The sequence below is a fragment of the Melopsittacus undulatus genome, chromosome 8 (assembly GCF_012275295.1).
Source record: "Melopsittacus undulatus isolate bMelUnd1 chromosome 8, bMelUnd1.mat.Z, whole genome shotgun sequence".
NCBI classification, from domain to species: domain Eukaryota; kingdom Metazoa; phylum Chordata; class Aves; order Psittaciformes; family Psittaculidae; genus Melopsittacus; species Melopsittacus undulatus.
Genome location: NC_047534.1, coordinates 8,746,809 through 8,762,706, shown reverse-complemented (window position 1 = coordinate 8,762,706; position 15,898 = coordinate 8,746,809).

The window sequence follows — 15,898 nt, the reverse complement described above, 5'->3', positions numbered from 1 at the left end:
CTGGGGCTGTGTCAGAGGAGTGTGTCTTGTGCTGTCTTCCCTGAGTGGGACCAACTGATTTATTGCCAGCAGCAGACCAGCATAAAGTAGCTTGTCAGGTACAGGTCCTGCTCCCCAGGTACCAGGCTCCCTCCTGCTCTGGCTTGCTTGTATTAATTCCAGCTGGAGGTAGTTTAAAGATAGCTCAGGTACAGTGCTTGACTCTTACATCCAAGTCATGCACAGCATTTCTCTGGCTGTTAGGGAAGATGGTAAACATGTTTGCAATCTCACTTTGAGCATGTGCTGTTTATTTAGCCTTCCTTATCAACCCAGGTGCTCACTGAGTCCTGAACCCCAAAGTATAACCTTGCTGATGTTAACACCATGTGTAATAAAGCACCAGGACTCGGTTCAGAGTGTCCATTCTGCTAATCCTTTGTATGCTGTATGAATATCCACATAAGCAGTCAAATCCCTCCCTAAAGTGAAGTCGCCCTCAGCAGTGGTCATCTGAGGAAGCTGAGAAGACACAATTAACAAGGTGACTTTAGTAGACTTAAAAATAGGTCTGTGCAAATGCTTTTAAGGATGTGGACAGACTTATGTCATCTTGCTGGAGCACTGGGGGCTGTGTGTGGGATAAAGCTATATGGACAGGTAAAATGGGAAAGTAAAATGGAGGAGGGTTCTTATTTAGCTGTTACTGATTGTTTTAAGTGTTTTGGGGTCAGTAGAAATCTGTGCTTTTCATTTGATTATAGCATTGAACAGGTAATTAATCGCACAAATGAGAACCTTGTGATGCTTTTAAATACACAATACACACAGTTTGATGTTTGTGGCTTGTAAGTACTACAAGCTTTGTTACTGCCTTTAGAGCATGGATGTGTGGTTTATAGATTGGTGGTCAGTGGTGCTCTCAACTGAATGGGAGTTGTGCTAATGAAATCTGGAAGCTCCTACAGCATCGGAGCTGTTCTCAAGAACAAATAGTTCTGATGACTCTGGCTCTTCAGAAGCCCTCTGTGTGTGAAGTCCAGGCTCATATTATAAACGGGTGTGTGGGGACCCAACTACTTTGAAAATGAGACTCCTAAGTATGTTTCTGAGCATGTGCTTTCGAGGGAAAGACCCTGTTTCTACAACCTTGACATGCAAGTGATCCCAGTTGGTGTCTCTGGTACAGGGCAGATTTAAAACTCATGACATGCAGGTAAAATACAGACATGGAACTTTGTGGTGTATTGCATGTGCCCCCTGTGCAACCTAAGAGAATCTTGTATGTGAGTACTTGTTCACCATCAAATGGAAAACATTGTATGTGTTCAGTCTAGTGTGTGTCAGCTTGTTAGAAGTGGCCTTTTTCATCTCGGAGAGACAGGTAATCGGTGGGGAGAAGCCGAGGAGGATGTTGGTGTGTGGATCTGCAGGTATCTCTTTGCAATGTGTTTTCTGTCTTGTGGGTTAGTTGCCCTTGGAGCTGGTGGCATCAACAAGGCTTCTGGCTTCACTAAGGCTTTGTTTCATGATCTGTGGCTCCTACTCCTCCCATTCCCTCCTCTCTCCAATGCATGTTTTAGGCCATCAGGAGAACTGGCTGATGCAGAGAGAAGCTGAGAGATCCTTTGCCAAAGACCTACTTTCTCATTTGACTTTTTCCATGTCAGCTCCTGTTTTCTGCAGCTTTTTACCTTCTCTTCTCTCCTGGCTTTCAGTTCAATTCCTTAAGCTCCTCTGTGAAGAGATGGGCTTCTTTTGCTCTGGCAACTGGAGTCGAAGTACTTTAAGAAGTGACTTATTTTTTATCCCAGGTTTGCTCTTTTAGGACATTCCTGTTATCAGTTAGAGGCTCTGCAGCTTAAGACTAACTGGTGGTAGGATTTGTGGGCAGTAGATGAGCTGCAAGGGGTTTGTGCCCTTCCCATGGCCAGGAAGGAGGAATTTATGGAGCTGAAGATTGTGTCATGCAAAGATCGGGTCCAGTCCTGTCTCTTGATGGATCCTTGCTCTGCTGAGAACAAAAAGGTTGCCTAGTCTGACCTCCAGCACTTGTGCTGCTCTTGCGCAGCCCATGATGGAGCTGTGGCACCTCCTTTAGGCTGTGAATGTCAAGCTACTGGCTCTGGATGGTGAAGGATTTCTTCTTAAGCCAGGTAATGTTTTGCTTGCAGACAGTCAGTGATGCTTTGCTCTGCCCTTAGCTCACTGCAGTCACCAGTCTTTCTCTCGGGCCAGATACTGGTGGCAGGTGTCTGACTTTGATTTGAGCACAGGCTTTCTTCCTGAGCTCTGTGAGACATGCTGCAAGTAGGAGTAATGTCACTGAGTGAGTTGGCTGAAGAGCTGGGCATGCTGACAGTAATTTCCCCAGCCAGTAACAGGCAGCTGTAACAGAGGTCTAACAAATTAGATGAGTCTCTCCTCTTTCTTTCTACCCTTAGGCCCTTTTACAGTAGTTTGCAATTTATAGGGAAGACCAGAGCCTTTCACTTTGTGCCTTGTGAGGACATCTTTGCCCAGGATGTATGGTACCCTGTGTACTTTGGTTGGTTTTACTGTATGAAACAGACCATGAGACTAGGGAGATATTCCAGCACAGTGTTCTGTTTTCCCTGAGAAGTGGAAGCTAGCAAATGAGACAATAAAACATGTTTCATACCAGCATCAAGAGAGTAAAATGGAAGGGAAAAAGAAGGAAATTAAATGGGGTGGCAGGGACAATTAGGAAAACAAAAAGCAATTGGAACCCAGCCCTTCCCTCATGATTTAAACTAATGCAGTGTTTATTTAAAGTAGCTAATGGCTTGATGTCTGAGTCCTCATACCCCTGGGGACAGGCAGCGGGTGGTGAGGGCTGTCTGGGAAGGCATAGAGCAGGTCCCAGTATTCTGTATCAGCAGCACTGTTAGTGGTAAGTGTGTAAGCAGGAAACAGGGGCAGTACCAGAAATGCCCACTGGTTTCTTTCTGCACTGCAGGCAGTAACACTGTGACTGCTGCCCTGGTGTTGCAGGGCAAGCCTGTATCTGGAGGCAACAGTTTGTGTCCTGTTCCCAGTCCCACAGAGATATCAATCCTCACTGCTTTACTTTCACCTTTCCCTTGGGTTTAAACACAGCAGCAGGAAGCAAATTTACAGCCCATGGTCCTAGTGCCAAGGTCCTTACTCCACATCTTGAGTTTTATCCTTTCCCATTTGTTATCCTTGCTTTAGTCACTTGTTGCTGCCAGTAAAATATGTTGTGCCAGATGTAGTATTTTTATTTCCAAAATGCTTTTAAAAACTTGTTTGATTTATTGTCCATTAAAGAAAATTTTCCTTGGGAAGTAAATCTGAATCTGAGGATAAAGAGATCATAAAAAGGAAGGCAGAAGCTTTGAGTTTCCCTGTGAGTAACACCAAATAGTAGCTAGACCAATGATCTCTGTATTCCTGCTGTGCTGTCACAGGACTAGCAGTCAGTTTCAGTAAGTTCCATGTTACCTTGGTCTCTTGCCTAGACATCAGACCAACATGTCTTCTCTTGAGCTAGTTTTCATTGATCTAGTGTATCTCCCTTACTCAAAACTCTGTGTTGAAAGAGGTGAGCCTGTAGGATTCCTAGTCTGCACTCTTTGAGAGCTGTGTTTTCCCTGATGTGCTCAGCTTTCTCTACCAGATCCTGTGTGTGGGTTAGCAGATGAGATGGACAATGATGCCCTGGACCTGCCAATCTGAAAGCTTTCCTGGGCTGTTAGGGGGGCTCCAGCAGTCCCTGCTCATTGCAGGGGGTTGGACTCGATGATCTTTGAAAGGTCCCTTCCAACCCAAACTATTCTAGGATTCCATTCTATTCTAAATGTGTGACCCACCCTGGCAGATAGCAGTGCACTGCTGGGAAGCATCACCATGAAGGTGGAAACCTGAGCACTTCACCCCAGGAGCACCAGGGCTAAAAACGTTCTGGTTTTCTTTTTTCCAACCACCTTGCACACAGCTGTTTTATGTAGTTGAGAAACAGGCAGAACGTGTGAGTAAATCTGAAGCAACCACTGGAGTGCTGAGTTTTCTTTTAGGGTTTTTTCCCCTTTATCAGCTACATCTTCCATCAAAGTGGTCCTGTCTTATTCAGTTAAACTTGTAAGGAATTTGACCGTGCATTTTATTTCCCTAGGACATAACTGCAACTGGGGAGGGAAGGCTGATTTAACCTCCCAGGTAGAATCACAGGATGGCTTTTCACTGGGAAGAGTGACTTTGCTCTTTTTCATTCATTTATTTTGACAAGGCAAGCCTGAGTGCTGGTGTGAGTCTGACTGCAGATGAAAACAATGGAGTGATATCACTGCATGAATGAGCAAAATGCTACCAGCAAGTGGTGAAAAATACTTTAATCATAATTAACAGGACAAAATTAAAACTGAACTTTAACTATTCCCTGGTGTTTTAATTAATAGTGAAGCTAAATATTGGTTAGGGCACATCTTTGCAAGCTTTGAGGGACCTGTGGCAGGGCAGTCAGGAGAACATAGTTCTAGAAAATTCTCTGATGATATGTTCATAAACTTAGGCTGGAGGGACCTTATGAGCAACTTGTGCCACCCCGTAAAAGTAGTCAGTTTTGTAAGATCAGTGGACTGATGTAACATGGCACAGAGCATTCAGGTGCAGTGTAGTGTTTACTACACCTTGTGTAACTGTCTGATACATCTGCTGTCTGGGGCAGATGTTACAGCTGCTTCATGAGCTATTTCTTCTACTGTTTAGCCAATCTGTTTTGCATTGAAAGTGCAAGCTCTTCCTCATCCCTTTAGAGTGCTGCAGACCCTCTGAGAAGTATAGGCCAGGAGATGCTATCTGGTGATTTAGGTTTTTTTCTAACCCACCTTGAGCTACAGGCTGGTTTCCAGGAATATGATTGCCTGTGGTGGGGGCTATGGGCAGCAGATGTGATCCACAGTGGTTGTGCTTTTCCTCAGTGCTCAGCTCCCCAATCCCATGCAGAGCACTTACTTCTCCCACCTTTCTGTTCCATGTGGATTGGTTGAAAGTGCTTCTCTCTGTGGGTACCTGTTTTGTGTTCAATGCTCCTTCAGAATGTACCTGGGAAGCAAGAGGAGTATGTGAACATGTACCTGAAGCTGATGAGTGCTCAAAAGTTACAAGCAGGTCTGTAGCACTGGGTGCTGTACCAACCAAGTCCTGCAATACAGCCCGAAGATGGTTGGGAAGCCCATGGGCAAAGCTGATAGCCTGGGAGGGAAAAGCACTCTGAAGATGGCAACTTTTCTTTGTAAGCCACCTGTTTGGAAGCTCTGATGATGCATAGTTGGGCTGACTGACATTAGTGACAAGGAAGTGTGTTTGGTGGCTGCTGTCCATCTGGGGCTGCTGATGGATGCTGAACCAGCACGTGGTTCTGCACACTGTGCTTGGGGCCTTTGGGACTGTGTGATGGTGGGTGAGGATGTTTGTGCTATGAGATCACTCAGAGGATCACTTAGGGGTCAGCCTTATGCTGACTGTTCCCTGGCATGGAGCATGCTGTCTCAAAAGCATGGAGAAGGGACTTGGCTGGCTAGTGAGGGATGATTCTGAAACTACAGAAGTTGCAGGGGTCTTTGGTGTCCTGGCCATGCTGACTTGAAACTCTTCCACAGGAGCCTGACCAGGAGAAATCGAATATCATTTAAAAAGGATAAACCAACAGGGAAAAAATCAGTCTTGGGATGTCTTGAAACTCAGGGCTGTAGTCCTGGTTCCACAGGGCTAGATGGAGCTGGGGTATGGAACCTGGGAGACTTCCTGTGCTGCCCTGGAAGGGACTTACAGAGGAAGGGAGGTATGTCGTCTCTTTTGACCCACAGGGTAATAACACCTCTCCCAAAATGCAGGCGTGGGCCTGAACAGCTGTGGGATTGTAGAAATACTCCTGCTTACTTCAGTGAGCTGTCTCTGTGTGAAACACGCCTTGCTTATAGATGATGTGCTTTCAAATATGTCCACCTTCAAAATGTAACTGGTGAATGTCATGGAGGTTAAAAGATGGGAGATCTGAGGAAGTTGAATCCAGTGACCAGTGCACATGTGACTTCTTATGGCGTCTTAATAAGGCCAATCTTATCTATGAAAAAAGAGGTGAGATGAACAGTGCTGAAGGCAGTTGTTTTCAGAAGGTCTCTGCCTTGGTTTGCAGGTGCATCCAGAGTCCCATATTATGTAGATCCAGTGGTGAACATACTGTTTGGAAGCATTGCTATGAATAGCTGACTTGGTTTCTGGCTTTACAGGAATGTTTTCAAACATAGCAGTAACTCAGGCAGTTCCTTACCTCTCCCACCTTTTCCTTAATCCCACAAGCTTCCTTAGTTTGCATTGCTTCTGTGTTCCCTGCATGGTCTAAAGGTGCAGCAGACTCAGGAACTGTTACAAGCTGGTAGAAAGTGAGCTTTGAGGCTACAAATGTAAAAATCCATCCTGGGATGGTGGCTGTGGTGTTGTCCAGCCGGGAGTAAACCACTCTGGAGTCAGAGGTCAAATCTAAACTGTGCACCAAAGATTTGCATTTCGGATCTCAAACACTTGCAATGCAGAGCTCATAAACAAGTTACAGATCAGGAATCAGTCACCAAAACCATTGTGACTAATTTTAAATAACAGATATGGGGGGGGAGGAAAATCTGCTCCGAGATCCCTTGCAAGCTGAAGAAAATAGTCTAAAAATTATTCATCGAGCTTATCAAGCTTTATTCTTGAGTAATGTTGTGTCATCACTAGCAGGTGGCAGGAGAAATGGCACAGCATACCATAATTAGTAGTAGTCATGTATATTTGATACTGGTTTATCTGTGATGTATGTCCAGATGGCTTTGAAAATGGAATAAAGATAAAATACAGCTTCCTGTGTCAGAACTTGCTTCTGGTTATTGAGTTAATTCAAAGCTCATATTTGTTTAAAAAAAATATTCTAGATTACTAAGGAATAGTATCAAATGTTGGGATCATTCCAGCTTTATCATTGGATTTCTATTTTGGATGAATACAGCACATGAGCATTGCTGCAGGTATGTGTTATAATGCCATCTTGTTATGTGCCTGCCTACAGAAATGTTTCTGCTTGGTGCAGATGGTTGCCATGTAGCCTTGCCAAGCTTCAGCTGCTGACCTTCAAACTGGAAACAGCAGGAACTTCCCCAAATGGGCCTAATCATCTCTTAAAAAGTACTGCTCATTCATGAAATACACTGTCTGGGTCACAGAATTCTCATCTATGTGTCTGTAGCTTTTGCTAATATAATTTTGTTTCCAAGCAGCCTCCAGCCCCAGCAAACACCTCCTCAAGTTGTACCTAAATCTCTTGACCTGGTGTACTTGGACATCTTTTGCAGAAGTGTTCTAGGAAATCTCCAAGTAATTTCTTCTTTCCCTTTCTGACCCCGCTGGCAAGACCATAACCTTGCTTACACACATCGGTAGTGCTATTTGTGGACAACTGCTGGTGAACATGCATCACTGTAGAATTCAGTCACTGCTCCAGCTGAAGAACAGTGGGTTTCCCATCACCCTAAGTTTAGAAGTCTGCTAAGTTTAAGATAGTTGTCTACACTCCTTCTATAGCCAGTAGAGAGAAATAACTCCAGATCCATCCTATCCCAAGAGAAGCTTCTGAATTGCAGCAGCTTGCTTAGACTATGACAACTATTTGCTACTTAAGTGAGATGAATTTCACCCTGGGTTTCCAGCTGACCGCAGTTGGTGACTACTTGGTGTATAAACACAGATATTAAATAATCTGTCTCTGTTCTGATTAATATACTACAGTGGTAAACTCTGAGCTCATCAGAACCCAATGATGGTTCTCTTTGTAAGGGGGGTAGGAGGGAGAAGTAAAGGGATGGAAACAGAAATCCTGTATTATCTGGTGTTCTTTGTGCCAACCAACAAAGGTGAGGAAAACTGCTGTTTTGAGATTTGAGTGTTTGTCATGAGTGCTGGTTACTGGGAGACAAATTGTCTCTTGGTGCAGCTGATGAATATCATGCCTCTTCTAACACGGGTAGTAAAGAAACCAAGAAGCACTCTAGATAGATAGGTCTCTTCAGACATTGTCCTTGAAAGCAGACTGCTTGTTAGAGTCTGTGACAATAGGCAGCTTAGTGAAAATGTCAGCTTAGCTCATCAGGAAATTCCTATGACTGAAATGGGCTCCTGGCATGAGAAACACTTCTGAATTTGCTATTGGAAGCTTTTCTTCCAGTAGAACAGGTATTTCAGAAGGATGCTTACACCTGTTTCCTGATATGAGTATGTTTGATGCTTAATCATCCCTTCATGCACCAAGTAATTTCAGTTGTCCATGTGGGGCACTGCCTCTCGCCAAGCAGCATGCTGTGACTTGCACTGGGCTGGTTTCTGGTGCTGACCTCCTTTTCTGTGCCTAGACCTGCTTTATGATCAGTCTCAGTGCATGCAGCACCCAGCTGTACTAGGCAAAGTGTAGCTGATTCTTTGGAGTAAAATCAGAATAGCAACATACATATGTAATAATAGTTATAATGCAGATGTATGTGGAGGTGGATACTATGGGCACATTTTCTGGCATGTGAGGGTCATTGCAAAAAAGAATGAGTTATCACCAAAACTGCAGTTAACAGTTGGGGTAAGAGTGCTTAAAAACAGTTCAGTAAGGCAAAAATACCCTTTGTATCTGGCTTAAGCTGCAAAAGGAATCCAGGTTAAAATGATTTACAGTGAGTGATCAGATCAGTGTGGGTTGGGAAAGTTAGCATCCTGACTCAGTAAAGGAAGAGAAGGTTGCACTTTGGTTTTGCATCACTATGTGATGGTGTCTTTGGGCACAGAGCCACTCTGGTGCCATCACTCAGTTAAGAGTGGGAGAAGAGGCATCTGTGCTGAAGGACGTGGTTTTGCAGCCCTTGGGGGTTATCATTCTCCCTTGAGCTCCCAGAAAAGGGATCAGGTAATGTATGTATGCCCTTTTCCAAATGAACCCAAAGAGTTTGTTCCCAGGAATTCAAGCCTCTGGTGAATAACTTGTTCCTGGACAGGACAAGAACAAAACATGAAGGTATCCTCCTGGGATGCATGTGAGAGAGCAAGCCACCTCCCTGGAAAGAACTGGTGTTGCAGGGAAGGAGGTTGTGCTGTCTGGTAGTTAACAGGTTGAGCAAATGACAGCTCACGAGTCACGTTAGTGAGCAGGGTGAAATAATGCCTCTATCAGATGGAATGTGGTTGTATGGATTTGTCTACTCCAGCTAATGTATGTTTCTGGAAACTTCAACGCAAGAAATAGCGCAGCTTCTAGCAGAGCCGTGAGTGGATGTGTTAAACTCAAACTTGGGGGAGGTAGAGAGGCTACAGGCAGGAAAACGGAGAAGTAAAGGCCAACAGCTTCTTAGAAAGTGGAAGGTGGGGGAAATCCCTTTATCTGTGGACCTGAGTTTTGAAAGCCACAACCCTCAGCTCCTTCTGAAGCTTTTCAGTACCTGCTACTTTCAGCTGAGCTGTGTGATTAAGCTGGGTGTTTGGAAACAGATTAATACAAGCTAAAACAGATATGGCACAAGTCTCTGTAAAATATCTGCCTTATCTTTCCATAATGAATTAACAAAGATGAGCTTTGAAAGAAATGTAATAAATTATTCAAAAACCTCCTATGTTTTTGAAATGCTAACAAGCTAAATCCTTTGAGACTGCTTGATCAGATTATGGTGTGTCATACAGTAAATCGAATTGCTTATATCCAGTCCTGAATTATCAGATTTACTAGTTTGGTCAAAATAATGGAAGCGGGGTATAGAACATCAGTGCTGTGTGTAACTGAAATAATGCCAAATATTTTTAATTAAAATTAATTCACTTTCACAAAATAAGGAACTCAACCCAAATTCTCTACACTCTGGGGGCTGGGAACCATTTGTTCTTTTACCAAATCTCTGCTCAGCAGCAGGTCTCATGGCTTCCTTCCCACTCTTTCTGGGTGCCCAGCTTGAGATTGCAAGTGCCCCCATTTATTAAGTAGGTGCCTGGGATTTTCTGAGAACCAGACTTCTTTTAAGGCAAATATATAACCACAATAAAGACTAAACATTCAAATGGAGTTTGAATTTGTTTAATTTAAATGCTTCTGACCTAAATATCAGTGTGATATATACGCTGAAGTGGTTGGCTTCAGGTCCAGGCACATTATGTGGGGCAGAAATAAGCTTGCTATAGGACCCTAACCTTAGCACCTTTTACACACATTGGTAAGGACAGATCCTTTAACACAATTCACTCATGTTCATCGCATTCTGTGAATCCCATTCTTCATAATGACCTAAACTGGAAAAGTGTTTGTGTGCGTATCGGCGTACATCAGTGAATAGAGCTGACCTTGTGGAGTTAGAGCCAATAAAAGAAGCAGCAGAAGTCCTTCTCTGCGATATACAGGCTCTGTCCTCTCTCTTCAGCAGCAGTTTTAGGGTGCAGCTTCCAACCAAAATCTCTCACAAAGAAGAGGGCCTCATCTTATGCTGACCGGGAAAATATGCGTATCCCTCAAAACCCACTGGTCACTGTGGATGTTGCATGGACTCACAACAATATTTGTTCTCTCCAGAATATTTTTCTGGCTGAGAAAAATAGGTGAAATGTGGTGATTGTTTCCAGGGCTGTTCAGTTGCCCAACTAGCTTCCTTCAAAGGCTTTAGCTCTGTGTATGGGTTTGAGCTAGTACAGCCTGGCAAAGGGATCCCTGGCACTGCTCAGCACTCAATTCTTTCTTGCTTAATGCTTTCCTGCTTCCCATGTCTTCCATACCTTTGAGATGGGCTGACCCAGACAAGAGAGAACCCAGGTCTTAGAAGGGATGCAAGTGCTGGGTGTGTGACCTGTGCTGGTTCTTGTCCTGATGTGAAGGTGAGCTCCTGGTGTATGGCCTCACTTAGGGCTGTAGGGAGAGGGGAATGGGGTGGTCAGCAGACCCACCATCTCTGATAGGGTATTTATTACTGCTCACCTTCTGAGGCTCAGAACATCTCTGGGAGAAGCTTTAAATATTGCTTTCCCTTCTACAGCAAGTAACAAGAAGCACTGCTTAAGAGCCTCTTCTCTGCTTTTGGAGACTTTTGATGGGCTCCTCTGTCTGTCTCTGTGTGAAAAAATAGTAAGGCTTGAACAGTAAAAGCATTCTCCTTTTGGAAATGTGTTTTCCAGTGCCTGATCTGTGCTGATTGATAATGTATTTGCTGAGCAAGCAAATTCTTTACCAGCCTTAGCAATCCCAATGCCAACTGCATTTGTTATTCAGAAGCAGTTAACAGTGACCAGTGCTCTTATCTCATTGCTTGGTGAAGAGGAAGAATGAACAAATCAATCCCATTTATGGATGGTAAATGTTCAGGCTGGGAGCACAAAAACCAGGTAGAAGCTGCTGTCCTTTGCCCAGGCTGGCCTCCCTGCAGGGGGATGGTGGCCAGGGCTTTATTCTGTCTTGGGAGCAGTGGAGGGGGGAAATATCACAGCTACACCCAGAAATGCTGCTTTCCTCTTTCCCCACCCTTTGTCCAGACCCTTTGGGTAAGCGGTGATGTGCCCTTGTGCTGGGGCAGCACATCACAATGCTTTTGTCAACTACAGAATATGAAAAATTGGGATTAAAAACTGAGGACAGAGGAGCCTTTGGATGTTCCAAAGGCTGTATGTATAAATGAGTATTTGGTGCCAAATTCTGAACTCCTTGAAAAGCTCTGATATGAGGAATATAGTACTAGGAGGAAATGGGGCTTTGGTGTGGAGCCAGCTCTCCACTGGCAATGCCCATCTCTGGGGGGAGATGTGGCAGTCATCCAAAGAGCAGTTTAGCTAGCTGTGAAGCTGGTGCCAGCATTGACAAAGATGGGGAGCCAGGCTGTCCCCATGCTTCCATCATCTGTCCATAGAGTGGGCTGGACCCTGTTTACGAGCTGCTGCTGTAGTGCTTTTGCCTGAAGTTAAAACCTTGGGTCTGGTACAAACTAAGAGTGGTAAATGCTCTGTCGGTGTACAGTTGGTGTGATAAGAGCATCTTGGCTTGATCAAGCCCTTCCTTGGCAGGTGACAGGGCAGTGCATGATGCTGAATGCAAAGAAGAGAGGTGGTATAAACCAAAAGCAGTTTGTATGGTATGCCTCAATTCCCAGGGAGGAGGCTCTCCAAAGACAGCGCTGAGCAGCACAAAGAACTAACAGCTTGTGTGTAAACAGAATCATGTGTAATGAGACAGCTAGACGGAGGCACAGCCAGGCTGGTTTAAGACAGGCTAGGGTGCTAAAGGCAAGTATTATGATGAGTGCTAAGGCAGTACAATGAGTGCTCGGGTACATTGTGTGCCGAGGAGCAAACAGACCTACATGGGGGCCTGCCGTGCCTCATGCTCCTTTGGAGATGGGGGCAGACAGGTGACCTGAACAAACACAGGAGAACAAACCTGTTGGTTTGCTGCCCTGAGGTGGGTATGTTCTGAGTAACTGTTATGTTCAAAAGCATGCTGTAGTCCTCAGAGGTGCCTGGATCCAACCCTGATGCCCAGTGTTGTGTGGATTTGTCTGGGGCACTACATAAGTATGAAGGGAATGCAGCCTGAGCCCTTAGTTTGCTCTGCTGATGCACTTGTTGGGGTGAATGGCTTGTCCCAGGTGCAGCAATGTGTTGTGTTGTGTTTCTGGCTGTGCCATGGCCAAACCTGCCACGCAGGAGACCTCCTGCTCCTCCCTCCATGGCTGTGACCAAGCTAAGAGGGGGCTCTGACCTGCAGTATGCTGGTGCTCAGCATGTGGACAGGTTTAATGGCCCAAAATTAGCAGTTATCTAGCAACACAAGGGGCAGCTTTGGTATTGGGCACAGCCAGATGCCACTGCAGATCCAAGGGTGTGAGAAGGGACCTGCATCCATGGGCACCCCAGCAAAGCCCAGCAGGGCTGGTGCTGCAGCTGGGCACTGCAGACATCTTCCCGTGTGTTTGTCCATTTTGCAATTAACTCATTGAGAAGTTGAGTGCTTATAAGGCTATCTCATGATATAGCAGGAGAGAAAAGAGGCTTGTGTGTGTTTCAGTAACACCTTAAAGTGTCAGCTGAAGAGACAAAGCTGGTCCCTTGCCTCCAGAAGTGAGTCATGGTTGGAAGCTGGCTGTTTGCAGGGAATCACAGGCAAGTGGGTGAGTACCTGGCAGATGTTTAATCATTTTGTGGATTTTGCCCTTTCCGCTTAATTAAAAATCTGCCTGGTGGCAAACCTGTGCTGCAGAACACGGCTCCTTCCCCGCTTCTGTGTGGGGAGGGGGTTGGCGTGTTTCACCATGATGAACGCTCAGACTGTGCAATAATGCTTCAGCTGGACAGGGGTGTGATGGACTGCGGGGGTTTTGATTTACAGTGATCGAATATGCCTTCTGTACATAAAGCTAGCCTAGCAGGGCTGGCTGTTCCTGCTCCTTTGGGTGGAGGTGTTGGCCAGGAAGGACTGCCTGTAGATATGCTTTTGCTTTGTCTGTGAAAAAGCCTGTGAAATTGTCTCTCAGGGCAAGAGCCCTTTTGCAGAGGGTTGAAGTGGCTGCAAAAAGCTTGGTGATGCAGAAGGGTACAATGGCTGTTTGATGGTGGAAGGTCAGAGAGACTTTGATAGTTTTCCTCTTCTGTGATGTGCTTTAGGCTGTCTTTAGCCCCTGTGTGGGCAACAGGATGGATGATCTTTGAAGACAGACCTGGCAGAGCTGCTGGAGACCATTAGTGAGGTGACAGTGTGCAGGGAAGGTGTCCTGCTGTCCGAGTGCCTGGTGTAGTTACAGGTGGAACTGAGTGGTGCACAGAGAGGGTGACAGCAGTGCCTGCAGCCCAGGGCTTGTGCAGGCTGGCTCTCTTGGCCATGCATTGCTGGCTCTGAGATGGGTGCCTGGCTTTCCCATAGTGATTTCCTTTTGGATAAGAACTGGAACTTCTCATTCCAGTCAGTTTGACAGCCTGAGAAAAGGGAATTAAACGCATCAATGCTGCTAGCAGAAGCTCACAAATCCTTAGGTTTTCTCAACTAGTCTCCACAGAGCTGTAAAATCCATGGAGAGCTGCAGTGTAGAAATGATATACATATTCCCAACTTAAAATGCCACGGTCCAATTTGCTGGAAATGATCTGCCATGGCAGATGTGTTCTGTGCTGTCTGCTGGGTAACCACTGGGAGACAAGACTTGCCAGAGCAAGAGAAAAATCATGTCCTTCTGCCTCTCTTATTTTCTGCTAAAATTACCTGTAGGTCATTGTTCACCCTTTTCAGTCAAGCTCACAAGTGTCCTGAGTAGCTGAGAGATCTTTCTACATGTGCTTTAAGGAAGATGGTAAAGGCAGAGTTATGTTTCTCTGCCCCATGTGATGGCATAGGGATGCAGAAGGCCTGGAGCTGCTCAGTACCATGTGCACATCCCCGGCACTGGTGTGAGTAGGAATCCCTACAAAACCATAGGCTTTCTTCCTCACACTTGGAGATGGAAAGTCTTCACCTTGTCCTGCCTGTGTGAGTACCACCACCAGTTGCAGTGCTTGCTTCTGCTCCAGAGGAGAGCCTCGAGGGGGAGGCAGGGAAGGATTTGGAGGCAATACCAAGTTGAGCTCTGTGTGAAATGCCAGCTGCAGCATTTCTGAATGCAACCCTCTTAAGAGGGGGTTTTGTTTTATAGCCCCATGTGGGATGAGAACCAGACATTAGTGGTGGTTTATGGGTCTGTGGGCTAACTACTCAAAATGAATGGCTGCAGACCTGCTGGCTGCAGGTGCCACCAGATCTTGATTTATAGGTGACATGAAAAACATATGAAAACTTCCTCAGGCTCCTACTGGGAAAAATGCTGGTCCAGGTAACTCAGCTAGTGCAAACCAGTGTAACTCCACTGAAATCCATAAAGATTGATTGACCGTGTTGGAGGGTCTGCACTGCTGGCCTTTACTGAAATACTGCTAAAGTTGACAGGCACTTCACATGGGCTTTTGCTGTGGGGAAGGACAACTGAGTGGCTTGAAAGCAGTGAGATATTGATTTGGAGAGACACCAGTAAGCAGTTCGTCCTAACAATCAATCCCAGGAAGGTCTTGTTTTAAATTAAATCCACATCACCAAAGATGATGCAGTGAACTTGCAAGTTTGTTCCTACATTTCTCTCCCCTTGATAGTGGGTGGGTTGAAGGCAGAGGTCTGATTCTGGTTCAGAACTTGCTTCCCACCTTCCCTACTGCTGCCCCATACCACCCCTTCCTCAACCAGCCAGGCTGTCTGGCTCCCTGTATCCTTTTCACTTTATTTCAGAGACAGCAGTGGGTGAAAGCTCTAAACCCTCAGTGTCCAGCACTGTTGCTGCTGTCAAAGGAGCCCTGGAGAAGCAGCAGCATGCCTGCCTGGCTGCACCTCTGGGGAGTGCATGGAGTGATGGTAAGGTTGAAGGGGGTATTGATGTGACCCAGACTAGGCTGGGGAACAGTGGTGCCTGTTAGAGATGTCTTGTTTATTCCCTTGCACTGTCCTGGCAGAGAAGCCCCATCCCAGGACTGGGGGGAAGCTGATGCTGATCTCCCTGGCAGGGCTCAGCTCTGGAGGCAGCCTGATTGCTCTGCTGAGAGCACAGGACACTGCCTGAGAGGTACTAAATGATGGCTTGGGTGCACTGTACCTTCTCAAGGGAAAGATCTTCATTTCAGGCAGCTTCAGTACCAGTTTCATGCCTGCATTATCTAAGGCTTCACTTAGTCCTTTCAGTTTTCATGGACCTGAATTAGTCCTTATTTGTCCAAGCAATATTAACATCCTATCAGAACTGACAGATGCATAGAAATGCAATGTAGTACAACTTTTTACAATGGTCACTGCTCCAAAACAATTTTATTTTGTCATTCTAAAATAGCCAAAGCT